Genomic DNA, 17,525 nt, shown 5'->3' on the forward strand with positions numbered 1-17,525 from the left:
CTGGTTCCCGTGAATATTCTCCCCTCGCTGTCGTCAGATTCTCGGCAGGTTCCTCTGCCTTCTGTTAGTTTATCTGCCCGCCCCACTGCGTCTTCGGCTCCCCCTCTTCATGCCGCTCTTGCTCGGGATGATGCGAATGCTGCAGGCACAAGCGCAGAATGATCTGGCAGGTCTCTATCTGCTAGACTGAAAAAGAGCCATAAGTTTGAATCCCCATCGCCGCCTGGAATAAGTAAAAAGGGTAAGGGTGCTAAAAAGGCTTCTTCCCTGCTCAATAAAGGAAAAAGAGCTCATATAAAAAAGGCTTACAAGTGTTAATTATTCTGCTGCATGTATGCCTATTTTTGATTTCCGATTCTAATGATTTCCCTGTTGCCTCTAATGTCATGTAAGTCGAGCTGATTTACCTTTACCTGTCTTGGTGCTAGTGCAGCACCGTGATAGGTGATACGGGGTGTCAGTCTGACACCCTGCATCTCTGATCTCGGTAAAGAGCCTCCGGCGGAGGCTCTTTACCATGTGATCAGCCGTGTCCAACCTCGGCTGATTACGATGTAAACAGGAAGAGCCATTGATCGGCTCTTCCTCACTCACGTCTGACAGACGTGAGTAGAGGAGAGCCGATCCGCGGCTCTCCTGACAGGGGGGGTTCGCGCTGATTGTTTATCAGCGCAGCCCCCCCTCGGATGTCAACACTGGACCACCAGGGAGTGCCCCCCAGTGCTCAATAGAGCAAAAAAAAACACCAATAAAAAAAAAGAATAACACAATCAATGCCAATCAGTGCCCACAAATGGGCACTAACTGGCAACATGGGCACTGGCTGAAATGATGCCCAGCAATGCCATCAGTGCCACCCCTCAGTGTCCATCAGTGCCACCCAGTGTCCATCAGTGCCACCTCTTAGTGCCCATCTATGCCCAGTGCCCGCCTATCAGTGCCCATCTGTGCCACCCATAAGTACCCATCAGTGCCACCGATGAGTGCCCATCAGTGCCGCCAAAGAGTGCCCAGTGCCACCTATGAGTGCCTATCAGTGCCGCCTATGAGTGTCCATCAGTGCCGCCTATGAGTACCCATCAGTGCCGCCTATGAATGCCCATCAGTGCAGCATACCAGTGCCGCCTATTAGTGCCCACCAGTGCTGCCTATCTGTGCCCATCAGTGCCACCTCATTGGTGCCCATAAGTGCCGCCATATATTGTTACCCTTGTATTCTGGCGTGGGCTGTTTTAATGTTGAAAATGTGCCTTCTGTTAATAAATATAAGGATGTTGTTTCTCAAAAAATTGATAAAGAGGTGCTTTTCAGGGAGGGTGGCGGGTTCGTTCTCACTTCAACCATTCGAAAATTTTAGGATATCCCCTTTGGGTATGATTCCTAAGAAGGATCTTCAGAGCTCTTGATTAATTCATAATTTATACTTTCCAGCTAGTGGTTCTTTGAATGATGATATTGACCCTGCTGTTTGTTCAGTGTCTTACAGTTCATTCGATGATGCAATCCCTAAAGTGCATGGAGTTGGTTGGTCAGCTTTATTGCCTAATGCGGACATTAAATCTGCATTTCGTTTGTTACTGATTCACCTGTCTGCTTTTAATTCATTGGAATTTTATTTCAATGGCTGTTTTTATTTTGATTGTTTTCTCCCGATGTTCTGTTATTTGCTGCTATTTTGAGGCCTTTTCCTCCTTTTTAGAATGGTTGGTTTCTCATGTCACTGGTTCTGATAATTTGATACACTACCTCAATGACTTTCTATTTATTGGTCCGGCAGTGTTTATATTTGTTTATGGTGTTTCGGATGCTTTGTAGGAAGTAGGAAGTTTGGCGTGCCTTTGGCTGATGAGAAGTCGGTTTTGCCCAGTACCTCTCTCGAATTCCTTGATATCACAATTGATACTGTGAAAATTAAATTCCGTTTACCTCTTGAGAAGGTTAGTCGTATGCGTTTCTTAGTCTCCTTTGTCATCAGTTAGAAAAAGGGTACGCTACGCACTTTGCAATCCTTATTGGGTTTGTTGGCTTTCGCGACTAGGGTTGTAGCGATTTTTTTCTAACTGGTTATACAACGCCTTGGCCGATTTAAACAATCCTCGCCATTTTGTTCGGATTTCTTCCGATTTCAGAGATTTAAGAGTTTGGGACTGTTTTTTTTTTTTTTAATTGTTTATTTATGAAATTTTCAAAGTCAGTATACAGAATATGACATTGCAACAAGTAAGTTCAACTTTCGATAATACATAGCCGACAAACCTTAGACAATGTGATGATACAGGCACAATCTGACAAAATCATGTAAGATATTCAGGTATCAAGGCAATGTAAGCTAGCCATAATCCAAGACAAACAGAACTATAAAAGGTTAGCTATTACCGGACAAAAAGGTATAAAGAGAACCAGAAAATAAAAACAAAGAAAGAATAAACAGAAAATAAAAATAAAATATGCACCATGGAAATCAAGACTCATGAGAGGGATCAGGTAGATATCCTGATGAGAACTCGGAATCATCCCACAATTTCCAAATGCTCTCAAACAAAGGCAGGGTGTCTTCGATTTTAGCAGTCAAGTGTTCCATCCTACGCGTATCTACCATAATTGAGAGAACCTGGTGAATAGTGGGGGGTGAAGTGGAGAGCCAGAGCCTGGGGATGGCTCTCTTTGCGGCCAAAAGGACAAAGGACATAAGTTTGTGCGATGTCTTAGGCAGACCCATAAGGGGCAAGCCCAATATGAAGTGCAAAGGTGACAAGGGAACGGGATGGGATAGCAGTGACTGTAGAAGCTCTTGAATCCTTATCCAAAAAGGGCCAATGAGAGGACACTCCCAGAAAATATGAAATAGAGAGCCCACGGCTCCCACGCACCTCCAGCAAAACTTGGAGAGGGTAGGGTCACGAGCGTGCAATAAGTCCGGGGTCCTATACCAGAATAACAGAATTTTAAGGACAGTCTCCCTCTGCACTACACAGCGTGAAATCTTTGAAGTATTAGCCCATATTTTCCCCCAATCTAGCAACGAAATTGGGTGTTTTAATAGAGTAGACCATTTTTTCATATAGTTATGCGTGGAGTCCGTCAGAGGGGGGGTTTCATGTAGAATTTTATATATAGATGAAATCTGCTTAGGCGCATAGGGACCTGCTACACATAAAAGCTCAAAATCTGTGGGCCTCTCCAGTGATAGCGAGGGAAACGTGGAGGAAAAAAAATGCTTAAATTGTAGATAAGAGTACTGAAGGGAAGTTGGCAGATCATATTTCGCTTGCAATTCCGAAAAAGAAAGAAAAATACGTGTGACCGGGTTGACTAAGTGTCGTAACTGAAAAATTCCAGCTTGAGTCCAGGGATACATCCTCCCAAATGACATGCCATCAGGAATATCTGGATTGAAAAGAACGTTCATTAGGGGGGAACATTTGGAGGAGAGGGAGAACCGCTCCACACATCTCCTCCAAATAGCCAGGGTAAACAGCATTGGAGCCAAGCATAAAGATCTCAGCTGGGGCATAAATTTAGCGGACGATGGCCAAAGTAAGTAACAGGGATGTACTGGTACAGTGATCCCCATCTCTATCTCAGCCCATCTGGAAGGGGCCTTTCTAGACACCCAAGAGATCAATATACGGAGGTGAGAGGCATAATAGTATTTAATAATGTCCGGTGCCGCCATCCCACCCCTATGCTTAAGGGCGTAAACTACTGATTGTGCGATCCTATGGGAGGCATTATTCCAGATAAACCTGAGACATCGCCTCCGGAGGAGTTTCAACTGTGACATTGGGACAGAAGTAGGGAGTGTCTCGAAAAGGTACAACCTTTTTGGGAGTATGGACATCTTTAAGACGTTAATCCTGCCTAATAGGGAGATTGGAAGAGAGGACCACAGATTCAATAGACGAGTTATCTCTGCAAACATAGGGGGAAAGTTAGCTTGGTATAAGGTGGAGTATGAAGATGTAATATACACCCCCAAATATTTTAAAGAGGTAGGGCACCAATGATAATTGAACTTGTCTTGAAGAGATGTGAGCATCTCCGGTGACATGTTAATCGGTAAGGCCTCTGTTTTTGATTGATTAACCTTAAACCCGGACAGGCCCCCAAAGATGGAAAGAATATCATGTAAAGCAGGTAAAGAGGTCGAAGGATGAGTGAGGGTCAGCAGAATGTCATCAGCAAAAAGTGAAAGCTTATAATCCCTTCGCCTCAGCGGAACCCCCCTTATGTCAGGGTGCTGCCTAATGGCTTCCGCCAGTGGTTCAAGACTCAAAATGAACAGCAAGGGCGACAGCGGACACCCCTGCCTAGTGCCATTACTTAGGGAGAACCGCTGAGACAGACAGGAGGAAAGCTGTACTTGGGAAGTAGGGGTGGAGTAAATGGCTCGCAGGGCATGGATAAAAGGACCCGAGAATCCATATCTATCAAGGACCGCAAACATAAATGGCCAACTAAGGCGATCAAATGCCTTTTGCGCATCTAGGCTGAGAACAACTCCTGTCTGTTTAGTTTTGGTTAAAAGATCTATCAGGTCTACGGTCCTTCTGGTGTTATCACCTGCGTGTCTCGTGGGAACAAAACCCACTTGGTCTTTGTGGATTAAAGCCGTCAAAAGCGGGGAAAGTCGGTTAGCCAGCAATTTAGTAAAAATCTTGTAATCCGAATTCAAAAGCGCAATGGGGCGGTAATTATCTGGCAATGAAGGGTCTTTACCTGGTTTTGGGATGACCGTCAGGAATGCGTGTAGAAAATGGGTGTGGGGGACGGTGCCTTTGAGTAGAGAGGAGAAGAGAGACTGAAGATGGGGGTTTAAAATTTCCGAGAAGGTTTTATAATAAACATACGAGAGTCCATCTGGGCCAGGGGACTTGTGAGTGGGGAGAGCTTTCACAACTTTGATAATCTCTTCAAGAGAGACAGGGGCGTTAAGTATAGAGAGTTGTTCTCTAGACAGCTTAGGAAGAGCTAAAGAGGACATAAAAGCGTCAAAGTCAACCTGGGAGAATTGAGTCAACGGATCCCCACCCAAGCAGTTGTACAACTTCTTATAAAAATCTCCAAAAACTTGCGTCATAGCCTTGGGGCAGTACGTGGGGGTACCATCTGGCTGCATTAGATGGTCAGGGATCGAGAGGAAGGGGCGTGGTCTCAATCTGTTAACTAACATTCTGTGCGGCTTATTGGCGTATTCGTAAAATTTCTGTCTAGCCCATAACAAAGACTTGGATATCTTATTCATATTAAAAGATTTGATGCGATTCCGCAAGGAGACCACCACCCTTAGACGCTCCACAGTAGGGGAATCAAGAAGATGTGCTTCCGCAGCTCTAAGTTGGACCAGGAGCTCATCTTTTTGCTTCATGGAATCCCTTTTCAGACGGGAGCTAGCAGAAATACATTCCCCCCTGAAAAAAGCCTTATGGGCCTCCCACAGAGTGGAAACCTCCTTCACCGATCCCACATTTAAATCAAAAAATTCTGACAGTTTTTGTTGTAACTGGACTCGTATTAACGGATCCTTAAGCAAAGACTCATTGAGACGCCAGTGGCACGTCCTGGGGGCAGGAGCAGACAAGACAATATCGATCTCAATGTGTGCATGATCCGACCAGGTGATTGGGCCAATCTCTGAGGAGATCACATATGAAAGTAAAGGGGCTGTTACAAAAAAGTGATCCAATCTGGAGTAGAGCTTATGAGGCGGGGAATAAAAAGAGTACCCTCGTTGGGTCGGATGTTTCACTCTCCGTGTATCAAAAAGGTTATATGACCTGGTCAATCTGCGAAATGATGCGGACAGCTTCTGGACAGCATTACTTGGGGTGTCTCGAAACAGAGCCTTTCTGTCCCTGGCCGGGGACATGCACACATTAAAATCTCCCCCCAATATCATGAAGGGGTGGGAGATCGATTGAAGTTTCTCAAGAACAGTTGTAAGGAAACCAATCTGACCAACATTAGGGGCGTATGTATTTGCCAATGTAAATTGGGTGTTCAGGTGACTACATTCCAGGAGCACATACCGACCTCCAGGGTCCAAATGGGAGGAAAGGATACGGATCGGACAGGAACGTTTGAAGAGGATTGCTACCCCCGCCTTACCAGATGGGTCAGAAGCTACGTAGGCTGTGGGAAAATGTTTGGACGCAAATTTGAAGGAACCCCCAGATTTAAAATGAGTCTCCTGAATCATAATCACCTCCGCACCGGAGGATCTGAACTCCCTTAAAGCTTGCCATCTCTTGCCAATGGAATTCAGACCCTTCACATTACAAGAATAAATCCTCAGAGCCATAGAAAATCAGTCAGTAATACAGCTACTGTAACAATTATCTTAACTAAACTGTAAAACATCCATGGTGCAAAACACTTTGAGACACACAAGAATATAAGTTGAATCAGTGCAACAAAAAAAGCACAAATTATCAATGGGAGGTCAAAAAAAGGACCCGAAAAAACAAAAACAAAAAGAAAAAAAGAAAAGAAAAAACACAAAAGAAAATAAAGAAAACAAAAAAATAATTGAAAACACATTTGTTCAAAAAACCCTGAAGATAAAAAAACTCCAGGGAACCCAGACAAAAGCCTGGGGTTAGGGCAGGAGGCATGGCAGGTAGCGAGATCCGAGGGGAAGTGAGTCCCCTCCCTTCCAAACAGGACAGTCTGCGCCGAACCATGGAGAAACATTAGTTAGGTATATTATTTGAAGGGCTGTCCGAGGTGGCAGTCACTTCTAAGGGCAAGAGCGGTCCAAGAGGACAGGGCCGGGACCAAAAAAAAACCCCGACGGGGTCGGGGAAAACCTCAACCTACAATGAGAGGGAGGAATAGAAAAAAAAAAAAAAGGGATCATAAGGAGACCTACAGGGCTGGATGGCTTCAGGTTTGAGACCTAAAATGTGTGACCCGTTGTGGGGTGGAGAGTGCCTTCCTTGACTTGCGCTGTACCGGGGTCCAGATCTTGGCTGGAGTCATCAGGGGTTTAGGGTTCAGTACAGGAAGCTGAAGATCTTCTTCAGGAACGGGGGGAAGACCCAGATTGCGCGTGAAGGCATCACTTTCATACAGATCCCTCAATGAGTACTGGACTCCATCTTTTAGAACAGATAGGCGAAAAGGAAATCCCCAACGGTAAGGCACCTGATGATTTTGCAGATGTGTAGTGACAGGACGGAAGCTTCGGCGCTTCGCCAACGTGATGGGGGAAAGGTCATTGAAGATCTGTATTTTGGCCTTTTTAAAGTCAATGCGAGATTTGTTGCGAGTCGCAACTGTAAGGGCTTCTTTGCTCTCATAATAATGAAAGCGGACAACAACATCTCTGGGGTTGGAGCCAGCAGGGGGCTTGGGAGCTAAGGACCTATGGGCCCGATCTAAACGCCAATCAATATCTGGAATATGGGGTGCCAGGGTGACGAAAAGGTCCAGAAGGTATGGGCGCAACTCCTTGTCTGAAACCGTTTCAGGGATCCCTCTTATACGTAGGTTTTGGCGCCTTTCTCTGTTCTCCAAATCCTCTTGTTGCAGTTGGAGCTGAGAGAAGGTATTTTTCATGGTTGCATTTTCCTCCTCTAACACATGCACATACTGGGTAAGTTCATCAAACTTATTCTCGAGTGTGTCTGTACGTTCCCCCAGCTGATCTATCTCCTTCCGGAGCTCCTGAGTGATTTTACCCACCACTTTGGTGATGTTATGGGTCAGGTTCTGAAGGAGCGATTGTAGCTTAAGATCCAAGACAGCAACAGTGACCACATCTGTGGCCACCACTGACATGGCATGCTGGGAACCGTCAAACTCCGAAGGGTCATCTAGTATCGCTGGGCAGGAGTCGGTGACCTCCGACAGGACAGCCGCATTACTCGGGGCCGGGGATTGCGACCTAAACAGGAAGCGCTCCATTGTAGGTTTAGAACTTGTGGAAGGTGGCGGAACAAACCCTCTTATAGATGGACTTTTGAAAACCGATCTTGCCCATAAGATGGCGATAAAGGTTCGGGCAGATGCTCTATTCACTCCTGGGGCTGTGGTAGTTAGAGTAGCGTTGCAGGAGTGGCGATTGGCGGGGACCGAAGTTCTCCCTCTACATATCTGTCATCTTCAAGCTTTTACGTTTACTTTCTGACCCATTAGCAGGTAATGGGCAGCTCAGCAGGGCCCTGCAGGCAGGTGACGGGCAACGATGCAGATGAAGGCAGCAGGCTCCACTTCCGGGAGAAGGGCCTGAGCGTGTTGCACTGCGGCGGGGGAGCCATTTAAGAAAGAGCGCTGACGGGCAAGCTTCACTGGGCCAGCATACCCCCTGAGTAGAGCAAGCAGGTGAGGGGGTAAGCAGGAGGGCGAATATCAGTCACAGGAGAGGCAGGGTGTACAAAGATGGCCGCCGGGAACCGCGACTAGGCCGAAGCCACGGTGTTTCCTAATCCCTATTCACTGGGCCAGCATACCCCCTGGGTAGAGCAAACAGGCGAGGGGGTACTCCGGAGGTAAGCAGGAGGGTGAATAACAGTCGCAGGGGAGGCAGGGTGTACAAAGATGACCGCCGGGAACCACGACTAGGCCGAAGCCGCGGTGTTTCCTACGCCCGTGACCGTGTGGATGGTCGCGGCTCCGTACGGAACCTCCGTCGGCACCCCCGCGGCCAGGAAGCAGGCTCCAACAGTAGCAGAGGATGTCGATTTGTCCGCCCGTGGGTAGGGGTGAGGAAGTGGGACAGGGAAGGCTCCGTACCTGAACTCGTAGCTCCGGAGGCCTCAGGCCGGCAGTCGGAGGTAGGATGTCATCAAAGGTCCCCTTGTGAGCTCCGATGTTGGCCCGCACTGTCCGGTTTACGTGGAGGGTGGATTAATCCACTCCCAGCACAGAAACAAGAAGGATGAGGGGGACAGCTTAGGCCCCAAGATGGCGATGGGCCAGGGTCTCAGAAAAGTTTCTAAACTCCTCACGGGGACGGCCTGACCCCGCGATTTCGGCTATGTTCGGAGCAGGGGGAGCCCCGGTGTAGAGAAGCCTGGATGGTGGAGCCTCAGGGCTTCAAATAAGGGTGGATGGCCACAGATTGCCTACAGGGCCTGCGGAGCTCTGCACATGCACGTCTTTGCCAGAGCTCGTCCGGACACGCCCCCGGGACTGTTTTTTGGATATTCTTATTCTCATTTTGTTAAAGTCCTGGCTGGAGTTTCCTTTTTTGTTAAATGGTGTAACTTACCGTCTTTCTCTAGGTTTTTTTCTGGTCCAACAAGTACTAAAAGGATATCGGAGAGGTACTCATTCTATTGATTCAAGGGTTCCTGTCACTATTAATATGCTGCAGGCTTTAATTGATGTGTCAGATGCGGTCTGTTCTTCAGCTTTTGAGGCAGGTGCTTTCTGTATTTTGGAGTTGGTACCTAGATCTTCCTTTGCCTCTAATGGTCTTTTTTACTCAGATTTGTCTTTAGGAGATACTTATCTTAAGTTTCTTTTGAAGCGCAGTAAAACTGATCAGCTAGGTTAAGGTTGATGGATTTTTATTTCTAAAATTTCTGATAGTTCGATTTGTTCTTGCCATTTGATGCATACATATTTGATGATTCGTCTGCAGTCTATTTCTCATTTGTTTATACATAATAATGGACTTCCGCTTACTCAGATTCAGTTTTCTGCAGTTCTGAAAAAGTGCTTGGTCAAGTTACAGCTTGGCCACTTGCATATTATGACTCATTCATTCAAAATTGGAGCAGCTACTGAAGCGTCCAGACTTGGCTTGTCTGCCACTGCGATACAGGGCATGGGTGGTTGGAAGTCTAATTGTTTTAAGACCTATGTTAGAAATATTCTTTGTTCTTTCTGAAATTACAGGTACGTCAAAGTATACTTTCTGGATAATAGGACATTCTTATATATTTTGGGCTAAACATCATGCATCTGTTTGTTGTTATGGTGATAATTTGGGGTTACAGAGTGATGCATTTTTGTTTGTTGGTACGGCAGACGCGGAATGTCATGGTTTGACTTGCGCCCTGACCTGAATAGGTTATATTCCTCATGGCCCCCTCCTATTATTTTTCACCTTGGGGGTAATAACTTAGGTCATTCTAAAACTTTAGATTTGCTTAGTCAGATACAAATTGATCTATTTCAATTACATTTAATTCTTCAACATGCTGTATTAATAAGGAATAAGCCTATCCATTTCTGGTACACTGAATGCAGACATCATTGTCCTCTCACCCTGAGGAGAATCATCCTGTCTGTTTCACTTGATAAGCTGGGCCAGTTGTGTTGTTTGGCTCTTCTATACAGTATTTTAAGTACACCAGCAAAAGTGGCTAGCTGAAGACACCAAATCTTTTTTTTCAAAAGGACTAAAGCTACTAGTGCAATACGAATCTGCACACACATATTCAGGGCTCTGTGTATGCAGTGGATGTGTGGGACAGTTTATCTAAGAAGTTAAGCCATTACCTGTTGACTTTTATAGAGTGTTTAAAGTTGGACCTGTGGTGTCAGGGCACAGACAAGAGAGACCTGACAGAAAGGGAGTCACTCCCATGTCCATGTAGCCAATGGGAAGTTTAGCATGTCCATCCATCTTATAGCAGGATGTATACAAGTGCTGCCAGCATAACAATTCTGAATGCTGTGATCCGTGCCATATATTATGCACTTTTTATTAACTGTTCCCCATATTTTGGTGGACTATATTGATTTTAAATATATGCTTTGAGAAACAGCTGTGGTAGAGGGTTGTCTTAGGGCTACTAATAATGTATAATTATATTTTTATCTAATGAGATTACTGATACGGTGCAGACTTCAAGCCAGGTTTTTATATGCAATTTGTGTGGTACCTAGTGGGTAGAAATCACAACTTGATGGTATCTTTTTCAAAATTATATTTCTTTAAACATTTCTTTCAGCTGTTTTGTTCCTTGCAAAAAAAAAAAGAAGGAAAGTAAAGACAGACTATTGACATGATTTTGTAAAGAGTCATACTGGTTCCTATTAAGACTTGTGATTATAATGATTTCCACAGTCTAGCAAAGGGGGTGTGGGGAAATAATGGTGCAATCCATATCAAAAAGCTGAAGAAGCGCTGCTTTAGAAGCTAGCTTCAAGAAGCCTAGGCAGTCTGCATAAGTGTACTTTAGTGGACACATGCACTTATCCTTCATGGGTTCTATTCTATTATCTTCATGGGTAAAATGCAATAAAACAAATACAATTCTCCTTCCCCTCACTCATTCCTCCACTTCCTACCCCCTCTCTCCCTGTTTGGAGCAATTCTCAACAAGTTAGAATGACGTTCATACATATGCTATGCTAGAGCCTATTGTTCCTAGTTATCACTGTCTTAGGTACAGTATATCTACACAACTTAGCTCTGAAATGAGCCTCTGTTTATACCTTGCGTACTTATTGTTCATGTATTCACGGGTAATATAAAAGACTTTAATAAAGATAATTTGAATAATGAAATTAACAAAATGCTGGTATGTTACTTTTCCAGAGCTCACACAGCAAAGCAGCAACATTAATGTGGACAGTCCCTTTTGCAAGTTTGGTATTTTCCCTTTCTAATACATCACATCCAGTGTGCACATCTCTGACTTAAAAGTAGTGCTTATTTGTGTATGTGTGTATATATATATATATATATATATATATATATATATATATATACATATGTGTGTGTGTATATTTAGTAAAAGTTTTAGGCAGGTTTGAAAAAATACTGTTGTGCTGTCAAATTAATATTTGGTTTGACTACCCTTTGGCTTCAATTCCTACACTTGCACGCTTTGTACACTGGTGCTATTGATCCTAAATTTCATATGTAGGTTGAAAGTCATTAACTGAGATAGGAGTAGTTAAAACTGGGTGAGGAAGAGCCAAACTCTGCTGCTAAGGTGAGGTTGTTGACAGTTTCATGTCACAGGTTGTACACCATGCCAAGGCTGAGCACACAAACAAAACACAAAGGCCCGGATTCACGTAGAGCGGTGCATCTTTAGACCGGCGTAGCGCTACGTAGAGCGGTGCATCTTTAGACCGGCATATGCGCTACGCCAACGTAAATCAGTGAGGCTAGAACAGTATTCACAAAGCACTCGCTCCCAAACTTGCGCCGGCGTAAAGTAAATTGGCCGGCGTAAGCCCGCCTAATTCAAAGTAAGAAGGTTGTGGGCGTGATCTATTAAAATGAAGCGTGACCCCATGTAAATGAAGGGCCGAACGAACGACGCATGCGCACGCATGCTCAGAATCACGACGCATATACTCCCTAAGATACGACGGCTCAATGCCTACGACATGAACGTAACCTACGCCCAGCCCCATTCACGTACGACTTACTTAAACAATGTAAAATACGACGGCTGTTCCGACATCCATACCTTTGCATGGGCTGTGCCTCCTATATGGTGGTTTAACTTTACGCCGGACGTACACCTTACGTAAACAGCGTAGATTAAAGCGCCGGGCGCAAGTACGTTCGTGAATCTGCGTATCTTGGTCATTTGCATAATCGACGCGTAAATCAATGGAAGCGCCCCTTACGGCCAGTGTAAATATGCGCCCAAGATGCGATGGTGTAGGAGACTTACGTCGGTCGGATGGAGCCAAAATTCAGGCGTATCTTATTTCAAGCATCAGGCGCATAGATACGACGGCGCATCAGTGCACTTACGCGGCGTATCAGAAGATACGTCGGCGTAAGTCTTTCTGAATCTGGCTAAAAGTATTTATACTTCATAAGCAATGTCACTCCCAAACAAAAACTTAAATCAGACTGGGGTTGCAAGATCTGCTGTTCAAGCTCTTTTGAAGAAGCACAAAGAAATGGGCAACATTGAGGACCATAGACAGTGGTTGGCCAAAGGAACTTATTGCAGCAGATGAAAGACGCACCATGCTTACTTCCCTTCAACACTGGAAGATGTCCAGCAGTGCCATCTGCACAGAACTGGCAGAAACCAGTGGAATCCAGGCACAGCAATCTACTGTCTATAGAAGTCTGGCCAGAAGGGAATAATTACATCCAAAATGCCATACCCCCAGCATGGAAACAGGGCTAAATGACTAGACTATGCAATAGAACATAGAAACAGGGGTGCAGTAAAATGACAGCAGGTGCTCTGGATTGAAATTTCGAATTCCAATTCAAAATTCTTAGCTGTACCAAGAGGCAATTTGTTCACTGACCGGATGGGATCGGTACAATAATAACAGTCTGCAGGCAACAGTGAAGCATGGTGGAGGTTCCTTGCAAGTTTGGGGCTGAATTTTTGAAAATGGAGTTGGAGATTTGGTCAGGGTCAATGGTGTTTTTGATAGGTAAATTTAATTACCACACTGTAGACAATGTGGCTTTAAATGTTGGTTAACGTAAAAGCATAGCTTGGCTCACTGTATCCAGTGAGCTGTAATGGTTTAGTATGGCCCAATCTGTGTGTTCTGCTGCTGTCAATCTTCTGGATAGCTTCCTCTGTATCCAGGCAACTTGAGAAGTTTCTGAATGATAGGTGTGGAGCTATGCAGATGGCAGCATGAATATTAATACAACCCCAGCCTATCCCAGAGTTGCAGGCTCCAAAAGCATGCTGGGTGACCGTATTTATTCTGGGAGCACACAGAGCTGTATCTTGTCCCAAAGTGGAGGAGTCCAACATGAGGGGCACACTGCCCTCTCAGACACAGGCTGACATGAGGACGCCGCAGGTGGGTGACCTGAGGGAGGAATGCTGAGAACCAGCCACTTGGAAGCAGCTGACTAAGGTGAGCTGTCTGCCATAGATTAGTCTGGTATCACTGGTGGGCATCGCTTGGAAGATTGGAAGGGGCTTCATCTGTCTTTGAACCTTGTGAGTACAGACATTGAAAATATCTTCTCTAGTGCCTAGTTATAGTCATCTGTAGGTTTATTAAAGGAGACATTGTCTGGTGTCCTGAAGAGCTCTGTCCATACACTTTCCTACTTAAAAGGAACTTGGCTCTAGTAGCTGAAGTCTACTGTTTGTTACAAGCCTGGATTTCACTAAAGCTTGCTCAGAAAGGAAAACCCAAGCCCTCAGTTGTACATAGTTCATATCTTTGGAGTATCTCACCACTTACCTCATCCCTATCCAAGTTCTCCAAAAAATAAAACAGCTAAAACAGTCTTTTGTGTGACTGGCTGCAGGGCAGAAGATGGGATTGGGAAAATCTGCACAGTAATTCCTGTGGCTATGGGTGTAGCACTGCACTAATCACATTAGGATTAATGTGCTCCCATGCCTAATAGGAAAGCAGGGGGACTGGCAGGCTCATTAATTTTATTTCACAGAAACAAAGCAGTGCAAAGAAACAGAATATTAAAAAAAGCGCCCAGAGGCAATTCAGTTTGCATGAGTAGCGCTATACAAGTCATTCATTCATTCACATGATCCCATAGAAACATATCAGGAATATAAAATGTTGGGGCAATATACACGTTAATGTCTACATAAGCTGGAGTTGGGCCAGGCCACGTCTCTTTCTATCCCATCATATCTAACTGTGCCTATACATAGAGGGTGTTAAAAGCTCTACATTGGTACCTCTCCCATGTCACAACTCTCCAGCAATCCCTAAATATATTTTTTTTTGGGTGGGGGGTCAGTGATTGAATTTTCACAGCAGCTATCTAGAGATTGCAAGGGAGCTGAGGCATGAGATACAGAGCAATATAGAGCTCACAACAGCTCACAACAACAACAACTCACAACAGCTTATATGCTGATATTAATAGGTGGACTAACAAGAGATATATAATGTTTTTTTTTTAAAAATAGCTAATGAAAATATCCTGAAAGTGGGAATTAATCTGGACTAATAGAATGGACTTTTGGCGGTACAAGTAATTACTGTAGAAAATCTATAAATATTTATTCATAAAAAGGGTATACAAAGAAAATTGTATACATAACGTTGTGAAAAAACAGTACAATATCAGCATATTATCTCAGTACACATTATGAGGAAAATTATATAAAAGCTTATACTTATGCAAATATACTCATGAACATGAGAACATATAGCACCAGAGGGTATACATAAACGTTTTAATCCTTGGGACTGGATTTGATATGCAAAATGGTAGATCTTGCTTTTACTCTCGACATGTTTTGCGTACAGGACATTTCATCAGGAGCATAGAGGTCTAATGATAAACATACATAACACGAACAGAAAACATCAAAAGATGTCAATTAGTTAAACAAGTTTAAACATAAAACACATAAAAAAAGGAAATAAAAAATGTATGGAATTAAAAAACTGCCATTCTTTCTTGCCAGTGCATAGCATCAGGGTGTCCCGCCTCCCAAAAATGCCCTCAACAAGACAGAAACCACTCGCCAAGCCAGACCCTTAAGTAGATATAAAAAACAATAAATTGGGGAATCAAAAACAGGAAATTAAAATTAGATGTATTTTATGATTGCACTAGGAAATCTAAATGGAACATATCAAGTCCATTCAGGGAATTACAAGAAGGTAAACGGTTCAATAGATGAAAAATAAAATGTAAAAAAATGTAAAAAAATTATAATAATAGACATTGTTCACTTACAGGTTAAACAGGTCTCCGCAACAGTATGTGGATCAGACCGTTAGTAATAAAGTGTGGCATATACAGCGCTGTTACCTAACCAGCCTTTTGGGCGTGTGGTAGACACTTTAAAACACCTGAAAACAGAAACAAACAATCCCCTGATGTTATTAACCTGTTAAACACACATAGAGAGACTCATATGGGTCACAGGTGTAGGCAAAAAGGTTAGGTAAAGTGCCAGAGAGAAGGGGGGGGGCAAACAGAAGGGAACTCACTGTTGTATATAGAGGTAAAAATTTGGCTTCATGCACGTTTTGTTGAAAGATGGTAATGGAGGGTAGGCAACAGGCACCCCATCCAGTGTCCCTAAAACGCGTCCCAGAGTCTATTGTAACTCCAAATGTTGGATTGCTTGTAGGCTGGATAGCAGGGGGCGGGAATATATAGAAAATCACTACCCCAGCACAGAAAAGGGGGAATAACCCATCCAACCAGAGCAGAGAAAGGTATTAGGTTTGGCTGGTCATATATCAAACCAAAAAAGAAGTATAGGCATGATCATGGTCTTGTAACTCAAAACCTGTATAGATGATTACCTTGGTATCCAGCAAGTAGCGATCAGGCAGGGATCTGTAGGGAACAAGGAGGGGATAGTGTATCCATGTCGCACTCCCACATGCAGCAACGGAACCGCTGCGTTTGCCGTATTTAAAGGCATCACCGCCAGAAACACGTCAGAATGCACTGAAGTGACGTCAGCTCGCAGGGTCAAAGTTTGCCGCGCATGCGACAGAGGCGTCAAAATGGCGGCGCCCATTGCGTAGCCTGGTTGCCGGGGCACAACGCAGTCCAACCCGAACTGGCAGCACAGCAGTTTTAGTTTATAATTGGATAATTTGCCAGTATATTTTAGGATCATCCCATAATCGCAAAAATAGTAATAGTACAAGGAAACTGGTTTCATGGTGATTACAACCTGTGTATCACAGAGAGTGGTGATAGTGTGGTGTTAATGCCAACATTAAACATGGCATAGAAGTTTTAAATAAAAAAATAAGAAGAGTGACAAGAAAAGGGGAAGAGGTGTCACAGAGGGAGGTGAGGGAGGTGAAGGAAGGGGTGAAAAATATGTGAAGAATGGTAATATTAAAAAAATATTTTCCAGATAACAAATGTAAAATGTGTGACGTGTTGTGGTGCACAAAGGCATCCATGATTGTATAATATCCATGAAGTGCCTAATGAACAACAGTGATAAGTGAGGAGCAGTAAAACCATGAAACATACAGTTGGATGTTAAATTTTGATCTCAGGTTACGCGATGATCCAAGGGTATAGCTAAGGCATACGTGAGCGCCAAAGGGTAGGTAACTAGAAATCTAGAGCATCTGGATAAACAAACAAGAAATAATAAAGAATAAAAAATGAATAATAAAAGAAAAATAAATACTGATTAAAGAAAGAGTAAATCAAAAGCATATAGTATGAAGAAGCCCCAAGGATGCAGTCTCGAATCTAAAGATATCAGACCAGTAATGTGTAGGTTTCTTATAAGAAGCATTTGTAAGACTGAGTCTCATTAAGGCCTGGAGGGTTTACTGCATCAATTCTCTCTACCCACATGGCTTCTTTTTGGAGAATAATTCTATCCCATTCTCCTCCTCTTGGGTTTCTTGGGACCACAGCTAACACAACAAAGGAAACAACGGAAGTGTCAAACTTATGATTTAAGTCTAGGTGTCGGCTTATGGATGTTAGCATTTTTCCTGAGTATTAAACATGGTCATTAATACGTTGTCTTAATTGTCTATTCGTCTTACCGACGTAAAACGCCCTACATTGGCAGGTCATCAAATAGACGACCCCTTCAGTACGGCAATTAGCTGAAAACTTAGGGGCAAACTTTTCCCTGTTCGGTAGTGATATTGTTTGACATGTTGAAACCCAGTGGCAAAAAGAACATTTG

This window comes from Rana temporaria, chromosome 1, assembly GCF_905171775.1.
Source record: "Rana temporaria chromosome 1, aRanTem1.1, whole genome shotgun sequence".
Classification (NCBI taxonomy): Eukaryota; Metazoa; Chordata; class Amphibia; order Anura; family Ranidae; genus Rana; species Rana temporaria.